This window comes from Natator depressus, chromosome 6 (genome assembly GCF_965152275.1).
Source record: "Natator depressus isolate rNatDep1 chromosome 6, rNatDep2.hap1, whole genome shotgun sequence".
NCBI lineage: Eukaryota > Metazoa > Chordata > Testudines > Cheloniidae > Natator > Natator depressus.
Genome location: NC_134239.1, coordinates 57289958 through 57315910, shown reverse-complemented (window position 1 = coordinate 57315910; position 25953 = coordinate 57289958). Strand labels below are relative to the sequence as shown.

Sequence of the window (25953 nt, the reverse complement as noted above, 5' to 3'; positions counted from 1 at the left end):
CGATTTTTTAAAAAATGAACATTTTTTATGGAAAGTTTTTTTGTGTGGGAAATATTTGTTTATTTCTGTCATCGCACCTTTTTTTCTCCCCTTTCCTCTTTTTCCATTTTGTCACTGAGAGGACAAAAATAAAAAAACGGAATGCTGACACCCTTCCTCCCCTCTCTCTTCCCCCCTCCCAAGAAAACCCCTTTTCATTTTCAGGTTTCATCAAAAAAATATTTTAAAAAAATCAACATTAAAATTTGTGCAAAAATAATTCATTTTCAATAAAAGGCCATTTTTCAGTGAAAAAACAACCTTTGACCAGTTGTAATTATTAACCCCATTTTACAGATGGGAAAACGAGGCACAGAGATATTAACTTCCTTGCCCATGGTGTCTCAGGAAGTCTGTGGCAGAACTGGGACTTCAACCCAGACCTCCCTAGTCCAAGTTCAGTGCCTTAAACACAAGACCATCTGTCCTCACTTATTATTTCTGCATGTAATAAATATTAGTGACTGCTGATCTGAGCTTCATTGAAGCCGGAGACGGCTCAGTGTTTCAGACCCAAACTTTGTTCTGGCATTCCTTGACAAACTCCCAACCCTGCTTGCTGCCTAGTCTGCACCATGGGGAATCTCCAAGGCAACAGAGTAACTAATTCTTGACTGCCATTAAGGTAAACCCTGCTTGCTGCCTAGTCTGCACCATGGGGAATCTCCAAGGCAACAGAGTAACTAATTCTTGACTGCCATTAAGGTAAATCCCCAATTTCATTCAATATTTTTTAAATTTACAAATCAAAAGCAAATCTGCCAGCACAGATCACAAAATAAGGAATCCAAAGCCTTTATTAATTCTCTGAGTGACAGCAGCCCTGCAGCCTCCCCCAGGATGAATCATGATGTGAAAGGAAGTTCTGCTTTCCTATGCTGTCACTTTGTGTGAACTCCTCTTGACAAAACACTTTGCACAGGATATAATCAGACTGAAATTATTTTACTAACACATGGTATTGGAAACATTATCTTTGTTAATAAATACGTTTCTAGAGGCAAATTACTTCTTCCTCATTCACTCCCATTTAAAAAAATGCCACGAGAGCTCCCAGTTCCATAGGCAAGAAGACTCATCCAAAATATCTCCAGAGCATGGGCAGCTGCTATCAGTGTGAGAGTCAAGAGCCTATGAAAGTCTTGCTGGCCATTAAGGGAATTTTCAGAGAAGACTGAGCAGGTACATAGCCATACTCCATATAGGCCAAAGGTAGGCAAACTGTGGCCTGCGGGCCACATCTGGCCCGTGGGACCCTCCTGCCTGGCCCTTGAGCTCCCAGCCGGGGAGGCTAGCCCCCGGCCCCTCCCCTGCTGCCCCCTCTCCCCTGCAGCCTCAGCTCGCCATGCCGCCAGCGCTCTGGGCAATGGGGCTGCGAGCTCCTGCTGGGCAGCACGGCTGAGAGAGTCGCTGGCCTGCCCCAGTGCTCTAGACTGCGTGGCGATGTGGCTGGCTCCAACCGGGCAACACAGCTGCCAGTCCGAGTGCTCTGACCGAGATGGTAAGGGGGAGGGGGGGTTGGATAAGGGCCAGGGAGTACCAGGGGGCAGTCAGGGGGCAGTTGGATGGGGTGGAGGTTCTGGGGGGACAATCAGGGGGTCCCAGGGGGTGGGGGTATGGATAGGGGTCAGGGCAGTCAGGGGATAGGGAGCAGTGGGGGTTGGATGGGGGTGGGGTCCCGGGGGGTGTGGTCCCGGGAGGGGAGGTCAGGGGACAAGGAGCAGTGGGGTTGGATGGGGCTGGGATTCTGAGGGGGGTAGTCAGGGGGCAAGAAGTGGGAGGGGACAGATAGGGGGCAGAGGCCAGGCTGTTTGGGGAGGCACAGCCTTCCCTACCCGGTCCTCCATACAGTTTCGGAACCCCAATGTGGCCTTCAGGCCAAAATATTTGCCCATCCCAGATATAGGCACCTCTCTGAAGTGACTCTTGTTCTCTGCTCTCAGGTTTCATTTATATAAAGAGTCTCTAGCTGTCCTGGTTGTGAAGAAAACCTCACAAATGTGAACTTAGTAGAAATGCAGAGATGGTCTACATGAGTCTGCAGAGAGCCAGGAACAATAGCTCAGAGAGGTGTGAACTGTCCCATTTATCCCAATGGGTGTTAACTCAAATGCCCGATGACAATAATTCACATGTCAAAATTGTTAACTATTTCATTGCTCATGCGAGAAAGGCGCATGAGGGTCACAGTTCTGCACACTTCACTGTGAGCGACATTTCATTTTGATTCTGTAAGTGAGAGACACCAACACTTATTCCCCCCAACCCCAATCAAGGAGGAGCTAAACCCAAGGTCTTGAGCAGAATCTATGGGTGCATTCAAGTCCCACGGAAGGGCAGAAAAGCTCATGGAGCCCAGTAGAGCTCAGAGAGCAGGCACAATCATATTTTGAACAGCAGCACAATCTACTGTGAGCAAGTGATTCATTTTGGTGACTCACATGGGAGGAACTCATTTTATTGAGAGACAAGTACCACGGTCTTCCCCACCAACTCAGCCCCTTGTCCAGAGAGAAATGGGGAATAAGATCCCCATCCAAATTTGAGACTAGCAACTTCTCCACTCCCACTCCTTTTTTATAAAGCCGACAGACACACACAGATGATACACAAGTCTACAGACCCCTGCTGGGTAGGTCTATGAATTACAAAAAACACCCCAAAAACACAACATTGCTAATCTGATCAGAGAAATTCACTCTTCATGGTACCATGACTAGAGGTAGTCAACAATTTTTGTTTGAATTTTTTTTTTTTTTTAAATTTTTGGTGACAAAAATAGCCTCTCGTCTCAAGGCAAATTTTCACAAATTTTGAAAATTTCTAGTTTTTCAACATAAAACCCAAAATTGAGAAACTGCTTTCTAAAGCAACCACCAACGCCCCCCCACACTTTTACAATGAAAGACCAAAAGGAAAAAAAAAAGTCAAGATAAATATTTGTTTCTTTCAAAAAAATTCATGGAAAGGTTTTCTATTTTTAATATGTTCTAATCCCAATACAATTGAATATCACAATATGAAGGTCATGAATGGACCCCAAAAAGTTATTTCAAGAGCTTTTCACATCCTAGTAGCTGGATGGATTCACACCATTGAAATCAATCATCTCAGGAAAAGCCAGAATGGCTGGTAACACTAAAAAGCTGCGCTTGAAGTATTGGGGACTATATTCTGACTATTTTTATGGGAGGTGGGGGTAGGGGGAGTACCAAACACACAAAAACAACTCCAATAACTGCCTAAAACCCTCCGAGTTCTTAAAGCTGATTACATATTTCCCCCTCCACGCTCTCCTGCTCTCTTTTCAGGAGTTAGGGGATTCAGATTTATTTATGCTAATATTACTTTGAATGTGTTTTATGTGCATCACTAAATGGGTTTGTTTGGGTTGGGGCTTGTTTCTTCAGAGCAAGTGATTCTTGTTCATCAGCAAGCTAATCCTGCCCAAGAAAACACCGGGATTTTCTCTCTATCTGCTACCACTGCTCCCTGGTGAATGTAAATGTTCTCCTGAGCTTGACTCATTCACCCATCCCCCCTTCTGATTGAGCAGGTGCCACAAGTCCTTCTCAGTATTTCAAAATTGTTCTTGTCAGGCCAGACAGGCCTCAGCAGCTAAATATCACAGCTGTCTGTGATTTCTGCTGACTGTTCAAACACTCTATCTGCTTCCCTTCAAAGGGAAAGGATATGGTAGGAAAACATTATGGCTATGGCTATGCAGAATTAAGTTGGACTCTTACCTAGTTCTTACCCCTAATCCCACTTCCTGTCCACACAGAAAAAACTCTGTCCCAGGTTTGGAGGTACTTTCAGCCTGAGCTAGCTGACCCAGCTGGGGGTAGGCGAGAACCAAGTTCCAATTCAACTGACTGGAAACTACCCACTGTGCAGTGAGGACACAGGCTAAATCGCTCCTGTGCAGACAGTCCTCCAATGGCCTTTCCAAAATTCTCCTCTCATGGGATATGCCTGCCTTGTAGTGCTCCCATCTGACCTAATGTAACATTATGGGCACTCCCTGCCTCAGTTTCCCTTCTCTCAGAGGCCCGTAAGACCTCCACACAGTCCAAAAGGGTGTACGAAAAAATTCCCCTGCTGGGACTCTACTTTATTAAATACAAATAAACTTGAAATAAATTCTCTTCCCTTGGGCTTAGGGGCTGCACAGCTGCTGTCCTGGGGCCTCTGCTTTTCAGTCCTGACCTCTCTGGCCTGTAGTCACTCCTGCTGGCTCAGGGGTTGCACAACCCTCCTCTCCAGGAACTGTGGTCTCTTGGAGCTCCTCTTCCTTAGGAGAGCATCTCTCTCTCTGAGCACCTCCTTGCAACTGAGCCCTGATGTTTGTTTTATCAGGCCCAGGTGCTCGTTATTCAATTAACTACCAAGATAGGCCAGTTCCCCTTAAATTAGCTCATCATGGGTAGCCTGGGACCAAACTCTGCTTTAAGAGGCCAGCAACCCCGTGACATCCCCTCAGCCGATGGATAAGTTCTCCTGCAATTGACACAACTGACGGGAAAAAATCCCAGAGCATCTCAACTCAAAGATCCACAAAATATGCACACACACACAGGCAAGTGCTGAAAGAGTGAAAGCACAGTAACGTAGCTAGGGCTTTGCCATGGGAACACTCAAACCTGGGGAAGGCTAATCTGGGCTGCTAAAACCCATGAGCCAATCTCCCAGGTTAACTCTGCAGTGTAGACACAGCCTTAGGATACATCATTACTGCAGAGTTAGCTCGAGTTCTTACTTGAGTATTGCCCTTCACCCTCTACTCCTCTAACACACAAAAGCCTCTCACTTTAATTTAGTGGAGCTTTAAAACCAGACTTTGGCCTGGCCGCCAATCAACAGAGTTAATTTTGCAGTGAAGACATGTTGTCACCGGGGAAATGGGGTTGATCCAGTGCTAGTGGAACTAGTCTCTGTCACCGAATGGAACGGAGAGAGCACAAGATGTGCAGATAAGTAGGCAGCCAAAACTGGCACAAGCCACCAAATTGCACCACATAAGACTTCAGTCTCAAGCAGTTTTACAAACAAAGCAAGAGTAGGGGAGGCATCCATGGTCTTCAGTGTTAACCCTCAGCTTCCTTTGTTAGCCGAGGACATGGGACTACATCTATCCTCTTTCACACACTTCATTTTCTACCATTGTTTGCAGCTAAGGCGAACTGAGTAACGGGTAATGCTTGGCTCAATGTCACTTCATTCAGCCTTGCCAGGTCTCCAAACCCAGCCTTCATTCCACCAGAAGGTATGAGCCTAACCGAATGAAAGTTGGGAACATCATACAAACAGATGGCAAGTTCTTTGGAAAGGCAGAACCAAGTTATAACAGAGTCCCACAATTCTGGAAATGGTCGTTAAGGACCTGTAAGCTGGGAGCAAAGGGAAGAAACTGCAAGTGGGTCACTGTACCAATGTCCAGCCATCGGCTTATCTCTAAAACAAGATAAAATGAAAGGCAAAGAGGATCTTTATTGGATACAAATGGGTTACAGGAAAATTCACAGTAGCAGCCTTTGCTCTTAACACTGCAGCAAAGCCTTAATAGTTTCTGTTACTTAGCATGATCAACTAAACTGGGACTAGAGACTCAAGGTGAAATCCACTGCATGCACTGGACACAGACACAGAAATCCACCTTGATCCCTCTTGTCTACATATTCCATGCACAAAAGCAGAACAAAACTCATGAAGAGATGGAAAGAAGCTGACTATAAAAATCAATCTTTTGAATTAGTTTAGCAAGATGCTGCTTTTCCCATACGCTTAGAAGTGCCCTGTATGGAGTCTCAAACAATAGGCGAGGCTGGGTGTTGGAGTAAAAACAAGGGACTCTCTACTGGTACCCACTCTCCATTTCCCCTGATGTCGGGTTGTCGTTTTGTGGGTTTTTTGGTGACTGCACTAAGAGGGGTCAATGGCTCCCAGCTAGAGAAATGCAGCTTCTGACAGGACCACCACCATGATTTATATTTTGTGTGCGCCTTGTATTCCACAACACCAACTCTAATGCAGTCCTTTTAAAAGCTAGCAGCAAGATAAGCGTGTGAGAATGGGAGAGTACATGTGGCATATCCTATGCAATTTGTCTTCCTAGGATTTCTGAAACTCACAAAGGAGTTGAGTCTGGCAGGGATACCAAGGAAGGAAAATCCCAGAGGCAAATGCTTTCCCCTCCTCTAAGACATGCAGCAGCCAACCTCCAAGTAGAACTCCGCTGAAAAGGAATTGGTTATGGCATTTAAAATCAATGGATAATTTGACTTTGGACTCAACAGGCAACCCTTCTTCCCCTCCAAATACTAAATCCATGTAACTCTATCCCCAAAGCTTAGAAAATACTATGCTGATAAATACAGTCATTATAGTAAAATTTTATAGGCTATGTTACATTGTCTTGGCCAATAAATCTTGGTATCAGTGGCTTACTTGGTGTGTGTTAAACCAGTCCAGATGCTTTAGAAAGAAAGTGATTGATCTAGCTACTGAAATTGGCCCCAAACCTCCCAACGACACAAAGCAACAAGATTAAAATTTTGCTCTTTACTCACAGAGGGTAACTCAGGTCTGACAGTCTATGCTCCCTGAAAACACAGAAAAAGGGACACCAGGGTAAAGGATAGAAAACAGAGGCTGACTAACAGGAAAAGCTTCCCTCCAGGAGGATCACTTAGGATGCTGGACAGTTTCCCAAGGGTAATGCTGGGAGCCTCCTCCACTGGAATATCTAAAACTAGATTGGACAGTGTTCTGGTGAGGTCTGTAGGGAAGGACCCTTCATTTGCCTTTGTGTGGAGGGAAGGGGTAGTCTAAACAAGATCTATTAGGGATGCCTCAGCTCTAATTTCTCTGATTATATGTTCAACTGCTTCTTCCACCAAGTCCTTTCAGTAAATACTGCCAGAGGCTACAGCATTCATCAAAGAAAGGGCTGGGGCCAGTATACAGAGGGACACAGAGATCCTCCAGCAATGTCAAACCAGATGCAAGGACACCAAATTCATACAGTCCAGCCAACCTGTCTATGAGAGAAACTGAAATTCAGCTCAGAGTCCAGCACCGGAGTGCTCCAGTGCCACTGACAAAACTGCCCCAGATAGTCTCCAGCGAGAGAAGACAACACAACAGCTTTGCATTCCTCTTTAGTTTCCAGCAATATTGTTCTTCCTACAGGCATCTAACACAACTCACTGCCCTGCCAGGCCCTGAATAATGATGGATAAAAATGCTCCTGTGTTCTCACAGAGAAAAGTCTGTGGGTACCAGTCACGACAGGCAAATACAAGATGCCAAGCAGAGGGCATCAAATTTTATGATCTGAAACACACACCCTAGGCACTCACGCTAAACCAAACATGGCTAGTGCAGCCCTATGGTGCTTCTAACAAGGAGCTGCGTGTGGCCAGCCTTCTCAATACAGTGCAGGAAACAGAGTCCTCCCATCACTTTCTACTAATTGCATCTGCAGTGGTCAAGGGTTAAGGGGGAGGTAAACAGATTAATTCAATAGACTCTGGAATAGTGTCTCAAGGGAAATAGGGAAAATCCCATCATTTAGAACAAGACAGGGGAATACACTGCAAGGGAGCTATGTTGGCCTATTTGAGGATTAGGGAGTTGGAATAGAAGGTGCCATCTTTTCTAGCTCCAGTTTCCATGAGTCGGCATAATGCAGAGTTTCACCCCTAGAACTACATGGTGGTGCAGCCACTCTAGAAACAAACCAGGGAAGATTCCTCAGCTGAAAGCAGCACAGTGAACAAGCACTGGCCAGCCTGGTGCCAGCAGAGTTAGAAGTGCTAACAGAGCCACCTCCCTTACCTGAGTGCTGCCCGGTGACAGGTTTTCAGCGCAATACTTGTTCTTTTCCAGAAGTGAGGTTGAGGTAAGCATGCGTCAATCAGGATCTCCTTTCTTCATTGACCTGCTGGTGCTACTGGGCTGACTGACCTGTCAGGGACAAAAAACAAACAAAATAAATATACCCTAGTGTCAGGAACTGGGAGAAGATTTCAGCCTTCATTTAGTCACTTCTGCTTATGCAGGCACTTGTCAAAAGTTCCTTGAGTGCCTGAATTAACTCAGTGAAAACACACAACTTCTCCAGGCATAAATGCAGCAAATTCCCCAAGGGGCAATCCCTTTTCACTCCTCAATGCCACGTCTAAGTAGCCAGCCAGGGCACAGTGGGCCCTTTACAGAGAAGGAGGAATCTGTCCACCAAGGTTATGAAGCATCAACAGAGTTGCTCTGAATCTGTTACTGACTCTTCAGGAGCAGAGCGGCCTCCCCAGAGGTTACATAGGGTTTCATGGTTGGCGCATTCACAGAGTCAGGGATTCCCTGACCTCCAGGCATAGGGGCAGCATGGAAAGAGGCTAGAAGATGGGGATGAAAGGAAAGAAAGCAGCATCAAGGCCAGCATGGCTGGTAGAGTGAAAGAAATAAGGACACAATAAATGAGATCCAAGATGTAAGCTGGGGCAGACATTTGAAAGATGAAGACAAGAAATGTAAACTCAGTGAAGTGGCAGAGGGAGCGAAGGGAGCACTGAAAGAGGGAGAGGAATGATCTGACTGGGCAAGGAAGATGTATTTTGGATGCACTGGCGTGGAGTGACAGGAATGACAAGGAGGTTGGAGAGGAAGAGGCTGTAGTGATCAAGGAGGAACAGTTTTTGCCTTTGGGACAGAAAGGTGGGAGCAGATTGTCAACAGGTTGTGAGGAAGTTACAAGACTTGATAACAGTCGGGATGTGTAGGAAGGCAGAGAGGATGGAGTCAAAGATGACCCCACAGTAGCGATGCTATGTGACCTGGAGGAGACCTGCTGTCCACAACAGTGGAGAAAGGCAAAAGTGGAGAGGAGGTTGGGAAGAACAATAAGGAGCTCGTTTTTATCCCTGTTAATTAGAGCTGCCAGTGAGCCACCCAGGATGAGGTGATGGAGAGACTAGGGTCACCAGACGTCTCGATTTTTAGTTCTTTGTCCTGCGTCCCGACCAATGCACGGTCGGGATGCCATTTGTCCTGATATTGTGGCTTTGGCCACTCCGGCGGTTTTTTTTTTTTTTTTTTTTGCTTCAGCAACTCCACTCCGGCCGCCTTTTTTTTGTGGCTTCCCCCATGTGTCCCGATATTTTGTCCATTTCATCTGGTCACCCTAGGAGAGACAGACTGGCTAGAGAGAAACAGGACAGGAAATAAAAGCTGAATCCTTGTGAACGGATCAAGTCTCTCAGGGATGAGATATTGAATGAGAAGAAAAGGGGCACAAAACACTGTGCAACTTCCCCTCTTCCTCCATTTTCTGTGTAACTCCCAAGGAGATGCTGAATGAGCCACTTAGAAGTAGGAGTTGAACAAAGAGAGGAGTAGACTGAAAAAGCCAAAGGAGGAGGGGTTATCGGGGAGGAAGAAGTGATCAGCAGCATCAAACACTGCAGAAAGTTCAAGGAGGAGGACGACAGAGAAAGTGGCCACAAGGATTGCCCAGGGAGAGACTATTCGAGACTTTGTCGACTGACGTTTCACTGGTGTGGGGAGGGTGGAAGGCAGATTGGCAAGTTTCTGGCTGTATGTTTCAGAGAAGTAGTAGTTGTAAATGGTAAGAAGAGGGCAGAAAGCGGATGGTGAAGGTGTAGGGAGGCAATGAGAATGGACAAAGATACATGACTAGCCAGGAGGGGATGGGTTCCATGGGAAAAGTTGGAGGGGATGTGCATAGTGAGTAAACAAAAGACCTTGTAGTCAGTGTTTGGGGTAAAGGAGGAAGGGCCCTTGGGAGAGAAGCAGGTAGAGGAAGGTCATACCAGATCTTCTCAGTCTTTCCCTTGGAGAAGTCAGTAGGATGCTGGGAAGAGAGGGGGGAGAAGCACATGCCATACAGAGTAGTTGCTCTGCAGCTCTCTCCCTCTCTACTAAGCAATGTTGGGTCTGGATCACACTCTCACTGACAGATGGGATTCAGACAGGAACTGGCGCAACACAAACCTATGCCAGAGTGGTTACAGGGCTTCTCTCTCTCCTCACATTCCCCCTTCACCACCTCTCTCCTCTGACTAGCACAGCTCTGGCATCCCCTGTGCCCTGTCTAGTGCCAGATGTCACACACCGGTCTGGAGTTTTAGCCTCTCACAGCATAGGAGGCCAGAGAGTGTAACAAACGCATTCATGGTTCAGGAGAAAAGATAGAAGACAAGCTCCTTTCAATCACCCACCAGACTACCCTGGTGAAGCACACTGAGATGGGGGCGCAGCATAGCATACCAAGCCTCCGTTCCCTGTTGTGCTCTCTGAACGAGCCAGCCAGCATGAGCTAGCACAGCACTAATTTTGCTAGCCAGCAAAATGTAAATGTCATTAGTGTTCAGCAAGCTAGTGAGTGCTAATGTCATGCCAGGCCGCGTTCAATTAGATCCCTATCATGCACACTGGTATCAGCATCTCTCCCCTCCACCCCCTAAAACACCTTTGCCTTCCCCAGACAGTGTTATTTCATACTTCCCAGATTTAAAAAAGGATGGAAACCTGAACTCTAAATGTTGGGACCAGGTCTGACACAGCCAGACTTGTGACACATACACCTCCTATGTCGTTAATTCAGCATTCGTAGAGTGGTAACATAGTCCCCTGGTCTAACAGCTACACGAACAGTCAGGATCTATTCTTGGCTCTGACACTGGCTTGCTACATGACCTTAGGCAAGTCAATTAGGAATACATTTTCAGCTAAATCTTCCCTCCATCTTTCACATATGTACACATACATACTTGCTCCCTGCACTTCACAGATGCAAGCACCTAAGGCTGCTATATATTCCAAACAGATGCACCTATGCAAGTGCTAGACTATTTGAAGGGAGAAAAGTAGTATTGACATGAGTGCAGCTGGTTGCATGTACAAAGTGTAAGCACAGATGCTTGTGTGTGCAATTTTGTCCATGCACATGAGTAGATTGCCCATGGAAATCTACTCCATTAATCTCTTTAAACCCTGTTTCTTCAAATGTACAATAGGGATATTTTCCTGCCTCTTGGGGGGGCTAATTCATTCATGTTTATAAAGTGAGACTATCTGATGGAAGGTTTCATAGGCAGGTGCACAAATTACCATGAATCATCAAAGATTCGATTCGGTGACATTTTTAGTAACAATTTTCCCATTCCGTTAGGAAGGTATTGTGCTGCCCTTGTAGGTAACGACTGTTCATTGTCTGAGGCTATTTCAACCTATGCACCACTAGAAACAGAAGCACAGGGCTGTATCATAGTTAGGGTCACTAATGTTATATTTTGAGTTGTATGTGTTCTCGTGAGAGACATATTTATTCATGTACCTTCAGTCATCTCTAATCATAGAGTTAGAAGGGACCACAAGGGTCATGTAGTCTAACCTCCTGCCAAGATGCAGGATTTCTTGTGTCTAAACCATCCAAGACAGATGGCTATCCAGCCTCCTTTTGAAAAGCTCCAGTGAAAAAGCTTCCACAACCTCCCTCAGCAGTCTGTTCCATTGTCCTACTGTTCTTACAGTTAGGAAGTTTTTCCTGAGATTTAATCTAAATCTGTTATGCTGTAATTTGAACATATTCCATCTTGTCCTGCCCTCTGTGCTAAAGGAGGACAACTTTTGTCCATCTTTTTATGGCAGCCTTTCAAGAATCTGAAGACTGCTATCGTATCTACCCTTAATTTCCTCTTTTCCAAACTAAACCTACCCAGTTCCTTCAGCCTTTGCTCATATGGCTTGCATTCCATCCCTTTGATCATTTTTGTCACTCACCTCTGATCGTTCCCAGTTTCGCTACATGCTGTCTATACATTGGTGACCAAAATTGAACACAGTACTTCAGCTGAGGCCTAACCAGCACAGAATACAGTGGTATTATCACTATCTGTAACTTGCATGCTATGCCTCTGTTAATGCAACCTAAAATTGCATTTGCTTTTTTTGCAACAGCATCAAATTGCTGACTCATATTGAGGTTGTGATCCACCACAACTCCCAGATCTTTCTCGGCAGTGCTGCTGCCAAGCCAGTTTCCCCCAATTCTGCATTTGTGCATTTGGTTTTTCTTCCCTAAGTGTAGCAACTCACATTTGTCTTTGTTGAATTTCATTTTGTTGTCTATAGGCCAGCTCTGCAATTCATCAAGATCCCTCTGAATTTTAACTCTATTCTCCAAAGTATTGGCCACCCCTCTAGCTTTGTGTCATCTGCAAACTTCATCAGTATGCTCTCTAGGTCATCCAGGTCATTAATAAAGATGTTAAACACCAGACCCAGAACAGATCCCAGTGGAACCCCACTTAAGACTTCCCTCCAACCCGACATCATTCCATTAATAGTTACTCTTTGTTTGTGGTGGTTTAACCAATTATGTATCCACTTAATGGTAGTTCCGTTGAGTCTACATTTCTCCAGGTTACTTATCACAATGTCATGTGGGACTGTGTTGAAGTCCAGATATATTATGTCCACCGCATTCCCCCAATCCACCAGTTACCCTGATCATGGAATATTATAGACAGAAAAGAGTTATTAGGTCATTTAGTCCATCCCTCCTAGCCAATGAAAGATTGTGCCCTTCCTTGTCCAATATTTGGTCCAATCCAGTTCTGAACAGTGGAAGAAATGGGACTACCCTTCTTTCATTTGCCAGACCATTGCGAAGTCTAACAGATCTCATGATTAGGGATTTCTCATATAAACTGTCTACATTAATTTCATCCCTTTACTCCCAGCCCACCTATAATAAATCTGGTAACATGGTGATGTTAGTACTATAAGAAGACAGGAAGCCATCTACAGTAGGTCTGCCTCTCCAATCGGTTAGGAGCTCAAACTCCTCTGCAACCTCTACACACTTTCATCTTGCTGTGATATCTACAATTCCATTTATAGCCATTTGTCACCTTTGATAATTAAATCCAGTCATTGTATTCTCTGGTCTGGTAAGTGCACTAGGAATTTATTTTCACACTGTGGCTCCAGTTTGGACAGTAGATGCCAGTTTGTAGCTTCTTGCTGCTGTACCCTCTCTCTCAAATCCTGTGTCCTACCCTGCAGCCCAGGTGCCCAGAGGTGTTGGGGAAAAGTTCTCCACCACTAGGCTGAAATTAACTCCTACATCTTGCAGTCTATAAGGGCACTGGCACTGGATTGGTGTATGTAGAAGCAGAGCCATCAGTCTTTCTCGGTTCAGTTCCCAGCTCACCCTAACATCAAAGTGTTGTGTGACAGTGAGCAGATGCCCCCTCCATGTGCAGGCTCTACAGATTCTGCCTACCAGCTCTGACACCAGGGAAGTAAGGAGTCCCTCTTCTGTACACACCTCAGTGAAATTTCCTCATATGTGATCCCCCTTTCTCTGTACCCCTGCTGTTTCTAGAACAGCCTTGAGCATAATAAAAGTTCCTAGAGTTGTGCATAGCCACCCAAGTGTGCTCACACATGTCCCTTATACAATGTAATATTGAGATCTCCTCCTCAAATTTGGTGTTTGTGGCTCACAGCCTTATGTTGGTTTAAAGAGCGCAGCTCGGTTCAGTGCTGGAGATAAAAAGTTCTATTCAGCCCTGCTCACAGATCCTTCTCCTGCCAACATTTGTTAGCTCTGTGGCACTGAGGGGTGGATGCCTTTCTTGTGGGTTTTTCTGATCCCTCTATACTTCCACAATGATGCACATGGGCATAAAAACACAATTAATCAGGCACAATGAATAGAGAGTGAGAGACAGAGAAGACAATGATGAAAGAAACGTCTAAGCTGAATGTTTCTGTAAATCATGAGCAACACCAAACAGATGTAAATCCAGCCAATGTCTCATTACATTTTACAGCTACCATGATGTAAATCTCTGTACATTAAATACAGCTAAGATGCAGCCACGGTCTTAGCACTAATTTGATAGATGCTGAGATGAGCTGCATCGTTAATCAACATCTCAGCCTGAAACATGGTAAAAAGCTGTCTGCTCCTTGTTTGATGTGTGTATTTATTTACATAGACAGCTCACCAACATGCTGAAAGGCTGATGAGTATATGGTAGCTTTCCATTTTAAAGCATGCCACCAGACACTCTGCATGAAGTGGGTCGTCTGGCCAGTGTCACCGGTTTCCATTTATTTCCTTTGGGGGTGCAGGGATGGGGCATCTCACCTCTGTGTCAGACATGACATATCACAGACTTGGCTCCTCGTCAACAACTTGCTATCAGAACACAAGAAAGCACTTCCAAATTTGGCCTCTGCAGCAGCACCACTCACTTCAAAGGCTCTGCACCAGCCTCAGGGACTTCGGTACCTTTGATACGAACATGAGAAAAGTCCCTTGAACACAAGTTGTACACAGCTCCTTGTGCAAAAAAAGGGGAGCTAACTTAACAAGATAGGAAGTTAATTAAGTGGGTAAAATCCCACAGGTTGGAGGAACAGCTGAGGAATTATCTATCAGGTCAGTAATGAGGAACAAAAACCTCTCACACAGACATTAACAGCTTGACATTAATCTCACACAGACATTAACAGCATTCCAGACCTGGTACAAGACTTGGAGTTCCCCATAGCGGCATATGCAGCAGGAGTGGCAGATCAAGCACTGGGCAAAACATTTTGCCCACCTGAGGGTGATGCTGGCAATGTGCCCATAGGCTCACACCTATCCAGCATAAAATGGACCAGGTTATAGCAACCCACCTCTTTCACATGAGAATTGAGCCCATGGAGACCATAAACCCCATGTTGCAATGCTCTGTCATGGTCCCAGCAATCTGGCTGCACTACACACAACACCACATGCTGAAGGGCCTGATTCTGCTCTTTGCGCAAATCAGGAACAGCTCAGTTGAAATCAGAGGTGATAGTCTGGTGTAAGACCAGTGTGAGAATCAGAATCAGGCTCAGAGTTTCCATGTAGCACACTTTATCGAAAAGGAAAGTAGCCATGGGCCATGCTGCAGCCCCTGAAGTTTTGTTTTTGACCATCCCTGTATCAGAGAAATTAAAATGAGGTTCAGACAGGGCAGAGGGGGAGATAATAGTGAACAGGTGACCCACAACCTACTTGATCAGGTGCTGAACAACTCCACTTCCTTTACCCCACAACATCTCCCTAGGCTGCTTGCCATTAAAAAGACCGCATTGCTCACGCATTACCACTCAGCAGCATCGAAGAATGCAATTATTTCCTATTCTATGTATAGGAAAATACTGTGTGTTTGCTCAGATGCCACTCAACAGCACGCCATGACTTTTTAATGGCAGCCACTGCAATAGTGACCCTCACGACATGAGCATCATCAGCAAAAAGACACTCTGCCCTACTGAACTAGTTCTTCTCAAATTACTCACTAACAATCTATTTTGGGAACATTTTGGCTGTTCCAAGTTACTAGGGCTGTGGAATTTCTATGAATTTTTCTCCACATAACTCCTTGACCGCCCTCCAAAAAGAGGTCTTCAAAAGGCCTTCCTGTCTTATTGTTACTATTTGCATTATAGTAGAACCTACAGGCTCCAACTGAGATAGAGCTAGAGCTGCTCAAAACCTGGGACTTCTGGTGTGCGAGAAATTTTGGTATTCTAAATCGGAATGAAACAACATTTTTAAAAAATCCCCCAAAAATATGTTCAGGAAACACTGACTGACACATGGCGTCTCCGAAATGAAATTTGCTCCTTGGGACTGGCAGCTGTTGAGTGAAATGGACATTCACAATAGTTTTATCCCTGGAACATTGCCTGTAATTTAGTGAAAGTTTTTCAAATCTGATTCGCTTTCACAAGATATTTTGTGTTTAATGAACTGGTGTTTTCCAAAAAAAACTCAAGTTGCATTGGAAAATTTCTGATCAGCTCTAGACAGAGCTCAACTTTGGTAAGTGCCATACAAACATATAGTAAGGGACAGTTCCAGCCCTGAAGAGCTTACAGTCTAACTAGGCAGGACAGCAAAGAGTGGGAGAAACAAAGTACTATTATCCCCATTTCACAGATGGGAAACAGACAGAGAGATAAAGGAAGTGACTTGCCCAGAAGATCACACAGTCTGTGTCAGAGATGGGAAATGAACCAAGATCTCCTTAGTCTCAATCCAGTGCTTTAGACCCAAGATTCCTTCTCACTCTCTGCCTTTCCCTCCGTTTTTTTTTATTAGTTGTGCATGATGTTCTGTAATTAAGTACTGTATAAAAGCCCATACTCAAAAATTCAATCACCAATCCACTGACAACACTGTGAACAAAGAATTCCCATCTGGCATGCAGAATCCTCCCCAAGGAGATTGATTTCTTTATGTCATATGCTGTGTGTATGGCAAAACACCTCCAGCATTCGACACAGGTTTTGATATATTTAATTGCAGGGCATTTTGCTGACCTGACCAATTAGAACAATGTTGCAGTGCATGTATGCCTGAAGCAGATGTTTCATACATTACCTGCACCTTATCAATCAACACAGTTAATACCCCTACCATATGAGATAATTATTTTGCAATTACATTGAAACGAATGATATTTCTTGCAAAGGTTTCATTAATTATCCAGGCTTGCCAAAGGGTAGGGATAATGGAATATTTTCCCATCATCGCTGCCTCTCATTAATCCCAATGCCCTCCTGGCCCAAAATCTATTGGAGAAAGAAACTGAAGGTGCTTCCTGAGCGATAGGATTATATTATCTACTCTGAGGGAGCAGGGTCCCTAATAAAAACATCTGCATTAACAACGGCAATTTACATGTTGTTCTTTTAACCAGCACTCCCTTTGTTTTTCTACATTTAAAACGTCTGGATTCTAGGAACCACCACCTTCAGTGAAACCCTTTTAAAAATTATTCCTTCTTTATTGACTCAGGAGCTGCAATTTCTGTTGGCTTGAACTATTAATTGAGATTTGCTGTTGCTTTTCCCTTCCTTTCCCTGGTGGCAGACACTGGCTGCTCTTTGGAATTACGAGGCTCTAGCACTAGTGCTTTCACGTTCAAAGCTGCCACTTTATGAGCTCTGATAATCTGGGTATTTTGTACCACTCATTTTCTCAGGTCCTCTTCTCCCTCCTGCATCTCCTTCCTCACATTCATCTGAGCAAGCACACGATAACGTCGCCTCTTGACACCTTTAGGAAGGATTTTCCAAGAATGATTGAAGCATCAGAGGAAAAGCTGAGCTCCAGACAATGTACAGCAGGGGTCTGAGTCTGCATTGCTGGCAATTCAAGTATCCTGTGACAGAGAGCTTACTCTGGCCAGGTTTTGATTCTCCCTTTCAGAATTTAGTGCCATTTGTTCATTCCATTGGAGGCTCTGGGCATCTCCAGCATACATTTTTACTAGTTCAGTGCTTTAAGAGATTTCCAAGGGAAAGAAACTGGTATGCAAGGGGGTATTTTATAGCCTTGTATATCTCTTCAACTCTCTGTTGGAATGCATGCTTAATACCTCATAGCTAGTATCTCTGGTTTATATCTTCTTCAGATCCCCTTTCTCTAAACAAACTCCAGCCTTCCCACCAAACACAAAACATTCCTCTTAAGATCCAATTATTTTTCTTTAAAAGAAAAACAAAGAAATAACAATTTTAAAGGACTTAGCAATGATATTTCAAGAGAGACAAGCTCAAACAAACCCATAACTGCATGGTAGAGACAAAGGAGAAAGCCATAGGCAGGTATTTATGGAAAAGGATAAACAGTGCTATTCCATTATCCTCTAGAAATGAAGACTCAAAGCTTGTAAAATTCCCTTCCCACCCCTCCACTCAATCTAAACCGTTATGACCACAAACCAAAGCTATTACATATTGTGAGTCTTGGCATTTTCGTCATCTTCCAAATATCTAGCACATGGCTCAAAGGTTTAAACATAAAGGTTTCACTAATTCAGACCAATGAGTTTTGTGGTTAGTGCATGAAATGAGATTGCCAAGTGCAAAGGAAAATTGTTTCTCTGAGCACAAAAGAAAAACACTAAAACCCCTTAGCCCGCAAACTTTCTGCTTACCAACTCCCTGCCCCACCCTCCCCTCATGAACTCCTTTACAAAATCAAAGGTAGTCCTAGCTCTGTTGACACAAAAAATAAACCCATAATTTAAAAAAGCAAGGAATTTACCACAGTTCACTTTCAAATTATCAATCACACTCTGCATAAGGCTGTTCTAGAGGGACAGATCAACATCATTGCAGGGTATAAATAAGATTCCTGAAAGACATGCTGATGGGAGTTAACCAGATTAGAGCAGTTTTATATTAAAGGCAGCTTTACACCAAGTCCTATGGTGAAGGGAGTCTGCTCTACAGCCTTAGCTAACAGGCAGTTGGCTTTTAGCTCATGCGCTAGAGGCTCATGCACTAAGCTCCAGAGGTCCCAGGTTCAACCCCTCCCGCTGACAACCGGGGTCTGTCGGTGTTACACTATTCCCTGCTAAGATAGATGTACACATGCTAGCTCTGCTCAAGCTAACGAGGTAAAAAGTGACAATGTAGCCAAACTGGCAGGGGCAGCAACTTGGGCTAGCCTCCCAAGTACAACCCCATCTGCAGGGCCGTCCCTAGGAGGGTGCAGGGCCTGGGGCAGAAGTGACAAATCCATCACTTCTGAGACCGACCCGCCACTTCTGGGACCGACCATGCCAGCCAATCGCACTGGCCCATGGGGTCCCGCAAAGCACGAGGCCTGGAGCAGTCACCCTGATTCACCATACCCAAGAGATGGCTCTGCCCATCTGAGTACATGAGGTGGGGGCAAGAGTCTAGCTGCTGTGACCATATTGCTATTTTTAGCTCACTAGTCTGAGCAGAGCCAGTGTGTGTACATCTAGCTAAACTGGGAATTACACCTTCCAGCTGTAGTACAGATGTCACCCCTAGTGTTAGCTAACCAGGGTCTGACCATGCAACAGATCTACTCACTGAGGAAAGGCTGCAGGATTGGCCCCTAAAGGAAGAAGAGTCTCAGAATTTTCAATCTTTTTGGCACCATCATCACCAACAATAGAGAGCCAGGAGCTGCGAGGGTCATTTTCAGAGTGACGTCAGAATGGACTACTGATAGCACAAATCTGTGTGGATGGAGCCCATTCCTCTGAGGCTTCCAAACACATATGCCCTAATTCATCATGGATGGCTATCCGAGAACATCAGTAGCTGGAAGGGGTGAAGAGTCAGAACTTCTGGAAATAAACAATAAACAGTGCACAATGAACCACACAGTACAAGGAGGGATTCAACGTTAACAAGGTGGTGGAAGATAGGATCATTCTGCCTTTTCCTCCAGTAGAATGAAAACCTCATTTCCAGGAGACAGGCAGCTCTTACAACCCCACAGCATCTAAAAAAGGCGTAATGGCTTCCTAACACTCAAATCCTTCAGGAGACAGCAAACTATAACAGACCACTTTTTATTTTTTATTTTTTTGCAATGCAAGGTAGAAAATGTGTGAGACAGTTCACTGGACCAAAACATATGTATTACTACCAAGAAACTTATTAGCAACCACAGCATGTGGTGAAAAGAAAAGATGAGGTCATGTTTTCCTCCAGCTAAAGCTCAGTTGTACAGCACCTTATGGCAGTTCTGTGCTGTATGGTATTTAGTGAAATTACAGTATGCAAGAGGGAACTACAGGGGGAGAGAGGGAAGGCTGTTTATTTCCTGTTGGTTACTTTCTCATGGCAGCATTCTTGAGGACTCTTGCCAGTTTACATTACTAGCACATGTGTCCCATTCTCAACTGTTTTTCATTAGTTCTTCACTTTTTCTTTCCACCCCATCCCAGAGTTTGCTGTTCTCTCCTTCTTTGTTCAATGGCTTTAACAACTGGAAAGCCCCAGAGTACAATAGAAGCCAGAAAGCATGGAAGTGGAAAGTTAGTTTGGTTAATGTTGCATTATTAACACCACATACATGGTAACGTGTATATAACACAGTGAGATGCCCCTGCTAATTCTGCAGCAATATCAAATGAACCCAGTGCCTAAAGTTCAGAGGATCTCAAAGCACTTTTAAAAGATGGGCAATTTTGATAAGCCCCATTTTACAGATGGAGAAACAGAAACAGATCACGGTCACAGAATATCAGTGAAAAAGTCACTCTGGTCTCTTGACACCCAGTAACCAGTGCTAATCACCAGTGCACTGCCTCTCTGTTGCACAGTTAAAGCTAGGGAAGTAATTTTCTGGGACAAAGATGCTACAGCAACAGAGGCAGGGAGTGATGCAATGCAAATCTTTAGGAGACAAGTGAAAAACCCAGCAGTTCTGAGCTGGTGAACAGAAGAGGTCCAGAAATCTTCAAAAAGAACTATGCTCCCATTGAAATAGGTATTAAAAATCCCACTCAGTACAGTGGAAGCAGGACTGAGCCCCCAAAGAATATTGCCCATAGAGTGAAACCTTTTGGCCCACATTTTCAAGTGACTAGTGACTGAGTACCTCCATATCTGGGTGCCCAACTTGAGATGCTTTGAAGGGGGTTGATTTTCAGAAAGTGCTGAGCACCCGGTCCCTGAGGATCATGCCCCTTTAAGCAGCCTCCACTTAGGCACACAGACTAGGAGGTACTCAAAGTCACTAGTCAGTTTTGAAAACGTGGGCTTTTTGTCTTGCTAATCTATGCCATATTTTATGCCCCCCCACATCAGAACAAATACCTTATTTTAATATGTAATTTTCAAAACGTATGTTCTCTGTGCATGTGCTTATAACAATCCATAGAGGCTTGAAACCAAAACTTATTTTCTCAGCAATTTATTTTCCCTCCATTATGCTACTTTCTTCACTTGTAGGGTCTGCTCCTGAGAACTGGGCTATGCACTAAAGCGAATTGATTTTTTGGTTCACTAGCTGAACGAAAATATGTGAACATGTTTTTTTTGTTTCACATCGGCATGAAATAAAGATTTTTTGGTTTCCTCAGCGAAACAAAATACCAAAAAAAAAAAAAAATTTCATTTTGGGTCAGTTGAAACCAAGACATTTTGCTTTGGGGCATGGATAAACACGAGGAGGAGGCACGTCCCCGTTTTATATCCTAGTAGGCCAGTGGTTATGACTCTCACCTACTATGGGGGGACCCAACTTTGAATCTCTGCTCTGGGGCAGGGACGTGAACCCTGGTCTCCTCACTCCCAAGACAGTGGTTTAACCATCAGGCTATTGGCTATTTGGGGGTGCATTTCTCTCAATCTCTCCTGCTGAAGCTGCTCTACTTTGTCTAAATAATTAAATATTCACTGGAAAAGAGACTGGACCTCGGGTGCCAGCTTCCCATGGGAGTGGCCTAACCACCAGGCTACAGAGTGATTCTCTATTAATTCGGCCAGAGAAAGAGTTAAATATTTATACAAAATGTAACAACTTCATCAGGAGAGACTGAAAGAGACTTACCTCAGAGTACACTATACCCATTAGTTAGAGTACTTGCCTGGGATATGGAAGAGAATGGAAAACTTGTGTTCAAATTCCTGGTCCAGATCAGGCAGTGTGAGGTCCTGAAGGTGGGTATTCCAGATGAGTGCTCTGACCATTGAGCCAGAAGGCAAAAGGGGGGCACAGGCACCATCACCACCACCTGTTATGAATCTACCCCAAAACATTTATTTTTGGCCAAAACTATTTGGCAAATTTGACATGAATTTGTGAATAATTTTGGGTCAACCAAAACAGCATTTTTTGATGAATAAACTCTTAGTCTGAAAAAATTCTCCCAGCTTTACTATGCACACTGGTTTGTTATTGTAAGGTTATGCCTCACAAGTGGGGCTGTGCACCCGGTTTTATTTTTTATAGGGTTGCATGTGAATTCTTACTGCAAATGAGCATGGCTTCATTGACGCCTAATTCCTTCCCTCACTAATTGGTATTGTTTCCGTTCCCCCCCACCCCCCCACTATTGCAATAAACGTCACATTCTGCATGTCAGCATTTCACACCATGCTGGAAACCATGAGAGTGGGAAGAGCACGACACTTCCCGCAAGAGCTTGAGCAATCCTGACTGAGGAAGCGTGTGAACAAAAAGGAGTCTATTGGCCTGATAACATTAGCTTTTAAGAGAGCTCAGCTCTCATCTAAACCATTCCACGAGAATTATGATCTATGGCAGGCAGAAAATGGGCTAATTAAGCAGAGTTTGCTCTCAACAAACCGCAAGAGGAAAAAAACAACAACTTTAAATTGCTTGAACTCTCCACTGAATTATTTGTTTTGGACTCATACAGAAATCAGGCTCCCGCTAATATCACCACAGTTCTGTCTCAGCCACTAAAGCAGGTAGTTTCTTCAAGGTCTATATTCCATTCTAGATGAAGCCAGATCTATAAAAGATCTTCAGAATGGGACTTCCAGATGCTGTAAGCTGAGCAGAGCTCCTCCGGGGGGAAATCTCTCTTTTGGCTCACCTGGGAGAAACTGCTGCCTACAATCCATTATTAGCTAAGACAGCTTACAGCGTCCGGCTACCAGTTGGCAAGACTCAGCAGTCTGCAGACAGCTGAGGCAAGGACCATAAAGGAATAGTTTCAGACAGCTGAGAAATGTTTTCAGGTGTGTGGGAAGTCAGCCCAGGAATCAGGAGAAGGCTGTGGGTTCATGAAACTCACTCTCTTTTGCAAATGTGCAGCCCAACCCTAAGCTTTAGACACCAGGTCGTGAAGGAGAGTTTAAATCTTTGAGATTTTGAAGTCAGAAGCTACCCAGGCAGAGGTATTTATTCAACTCAGGTGTATCTAACTGAAGAATCAGATGCCTCCTGTAACTTGAAATAAGCAACTCTGAGTCCCACAAAGGTGAAAAGATGAAAATGGCATGGGCATGACTGGCCATCAAGCGTGCCCTACAACATATGTGCCAGAACCTCAGGAGTAGGATATATGATGCTAAAGCCCCTTCCCCAACACTGCTCCCTCAATATGGGATAAGTGGCATCATTTAAGCAAAAGAAATAGCTTGGGATTGCTAAGAGGGAAGAAGAAGATTCAACAACTAGCTTTCATCACAGCAGAGGAGAGGAGAAATAGCTTCTTATGCTCAACCAGCAGACAGACAGACATCCCTTCTGCCCTCTCTTAAGCGTTAATTTGCTAAGTCAGACAAAGTGGTGTGCTCTTAAGCAGGTTGCCTTCTTTCAGATGAGCAGGTGTGTCTGCCCAACAATGAAACAAGAAAATACCTCATTTAAAAAAAAAAACAACAACCCACAAAAAAAAACACCACCACCACCAAAACCATGAGAGGCAACATCCAGATTCTGGGACAATCCCCAGTAGGCCATTTTTCATCATATTGCAGTCAGCACACCCAGACTGCATAAGTAAAACACTGAGAGTCCCTAGCTGAAAGGAAACAAGGTGCTATACTTCAGGGACCAACAAAAGGAGCAGAGACACGCAGCAAAGCAAATTCCGAAAGGCCTGATTCACAACACCTAACTGGCTTGTTGGCATATGGAGAAGTATCTGAGACATTCCCATGAGGTTAGACACAAACGAGTATCTTATATTCTGGGCATCTGAGCTATGATATTTTATCTTTACCCGGAACAGTTTTCTCCTATATGAAAGTGATAAAAGTACACATATCTTTATTGTCACCTTGGGAATAAAACAAAGAGAGTGTACTTCCAGGAAGATGTTATGTGTAAGGGGTCCTCAACTCTGGAATGCACTCCCTGGACCTGCTGACCTCCAGAACACACAGCAAAGCCCATCATTGTACTTGGGCATTTGAGAAGTAAGGGGTGCACTAAGGGCTGGAATATGCTGATCTCATATTTCTGGTTGGTCACTGTCCAATTATGGGGAGGTGTTTTTGTTTTGTTTTTTGAGGGTCATAAGGACAAAGTTTGAAAGAGCACTTCCTGGGGATTTTAAAATCCATCAAAGGTGATGAATCTGGTACCATCAGTTAGTACATTGGAAGGAACAACTCCCACCCTAATAATCTATCTCAAAGCCAAACCAAGCAGAGCTCAGCCAGACCTGAAGGCTAGGGCCATTGGATGCACAGAAGAGGATTCCATTTGAAGGCTTCCATCTTTAGTAAAAAACATAGACATGTACCTTGTTCTCATAACCAGACAGATTCACATAGACATAATTTATCACTGAAGAATATTTTTATGATTACTAGTAAAGAGATAGACAAATACTGTAAAAAAAATTTCTTGGTTATTTATTCCTTCAAATGTTAACAACAAATTTGCTTCAGCTACGTTTCTGTTTGCTACACTTATGTTCATACCCATCAATATTCTAGCAACTGAGGTTACCAGCAGGAAATTAATTAATATTAAGCAAATATTGGAGACTATGGGCAGAGAGTGAATTTTGGACTTCAGTGCACATATCAGAAACCTGACCCTAAGAATTACATTCATCTAGTCAAGGCACAGAAATTATCAGGTGACCTCTATGTCCAAATCAGCACTAAATGACACAGCTGGATTTTCAAGCATCACCTATTAAATACTCACAATTAACTGTTTGTAAACAGTCAACATACCACAAATTAGCTAAAAAAAGTTCTGTGAATAATTTCAAATAAATAATACAGTTGAGAAACGTGTAAGCTTTTCATGGACAATTTGAAAAAAATAATTTATTAAATAATTTTTTGCTGAAAATTATTCACCCAGTTTTAGTAACAACATTTAGTAACAACAGAGGTAATTAGATCAGGGGTCAAGAAGGGATTTTGTCTCCCTCTGCCCCCTTGTATAGCATTGCACAATGAAGCAGGTATTTATGGTAATGCTTTATGTTCTTGAATTTTTGCCTCTCTGAAGCATCAGGTATTGATGAATGATGAAGACAGGAAAACAGACTAGATGCACAGCTGGTCCGATCCATTCTGGCAACTCTCAAAGTATTAACTGCCACTGATGACAAAGAATCAGAATTTTGAGACAATGTTAATATTCGACTTTATTTCTACGGGATAAAGTTCCAGATAATACTTCTATTCTCTTAATGCACAAAAGAGAAATTCAGCCTCTAAATTCAATGCAACAAGAGTTTTCTTTCTGCTATGAATTTCAAAAGTCTCTGATTTGGGGTCTGTGTTCTGCTAACTTTGTCCAGGCTTCCAAAAAAGGCCAGATTCTTATACAATTAGTCCCACTGGAGCCAGTGGAGCTCCTCATAAGGGTTTCAGGATCAGGGTCCAGATCTGGACATGACTTGAGGTGGAAAATGTATGAATATAATTAATGCTATTATTCTTGCATTTCTCTGTATACAGAGAGGTAAAAATAGATTATTCACACTTCTTACAAAAGTGCAAATGAAGAAAGAGAAAATATTTTGGATCCCAGGATTCAGGGTAAGCAGCAGCCAGGAATGTTCTATCCAAATAGTTCCATGATGGTAAATGCTACCTATAGTCTATGCTTCCTGAGTTTTCTATTTCATCAGGAAAGCAACTGGTTATGTGACCCAGGAATTGACAGCTATGTGCCAAGATTTGCTCTGGGAGTTACAGGAAAAGTCTGTGTCACATTTGGGGAAGGGTCCTAGTTTGGGGAACAAGCTCCAAAAGCCACAGATACTGTAAAAACATCAGGTTTCCCTAGAGTCACTGCTCTAGTTAGTATGTGACAGGAGCTGAAGCTACTGGAGTGGATTTGCAACTTGTGATAACAATTTAATGGATTTGCTTTATCATCCACTTTAGGCTTGGTTTGCCTTATGAATTACTTTGTTTCCATAATGCTGCAGTACGGCAAGTGACTCCCACGCGTTGTTTTCATTCATAAGGCTTTATATCCCCCAACCTGACTGAAATTACAGCTCCATGCTGCGTGGCTGGGTTAGCACCAGTCAAATCTGCTAAATAAACCACCTCATTTTAATTTATGGGAATAAGACCTTCAGGAAAAGATGGTGCTCCCATTTTAAC

At 43.9% G+C, this 25953-nt stretch overlaps 1 protein-coding gene across 5 annotated transcripts in view; it reads right to left on the bottom strand.

Annotated features, from left to right (window-relative positions):
* Positions 1-25953, bottom strand: part of TSPAN18 (tetraspanin 18) — a 167952-nt gene that overhangs the window by 68396 nt on the left and 73603 nt on the right. For all 5 annotated transcript variants that reach the window (XM_074957013.1, XM_074957012.1, XM_074957010.1 and 2 more), the window contains one exon: positions 7879-8007. The gene's annotated coding sequence lies outside the window, so the exon portion shown is untranslated. The remainder of the gene's footprint in view (positions 1-7878; positions 8008-25953) is intronic.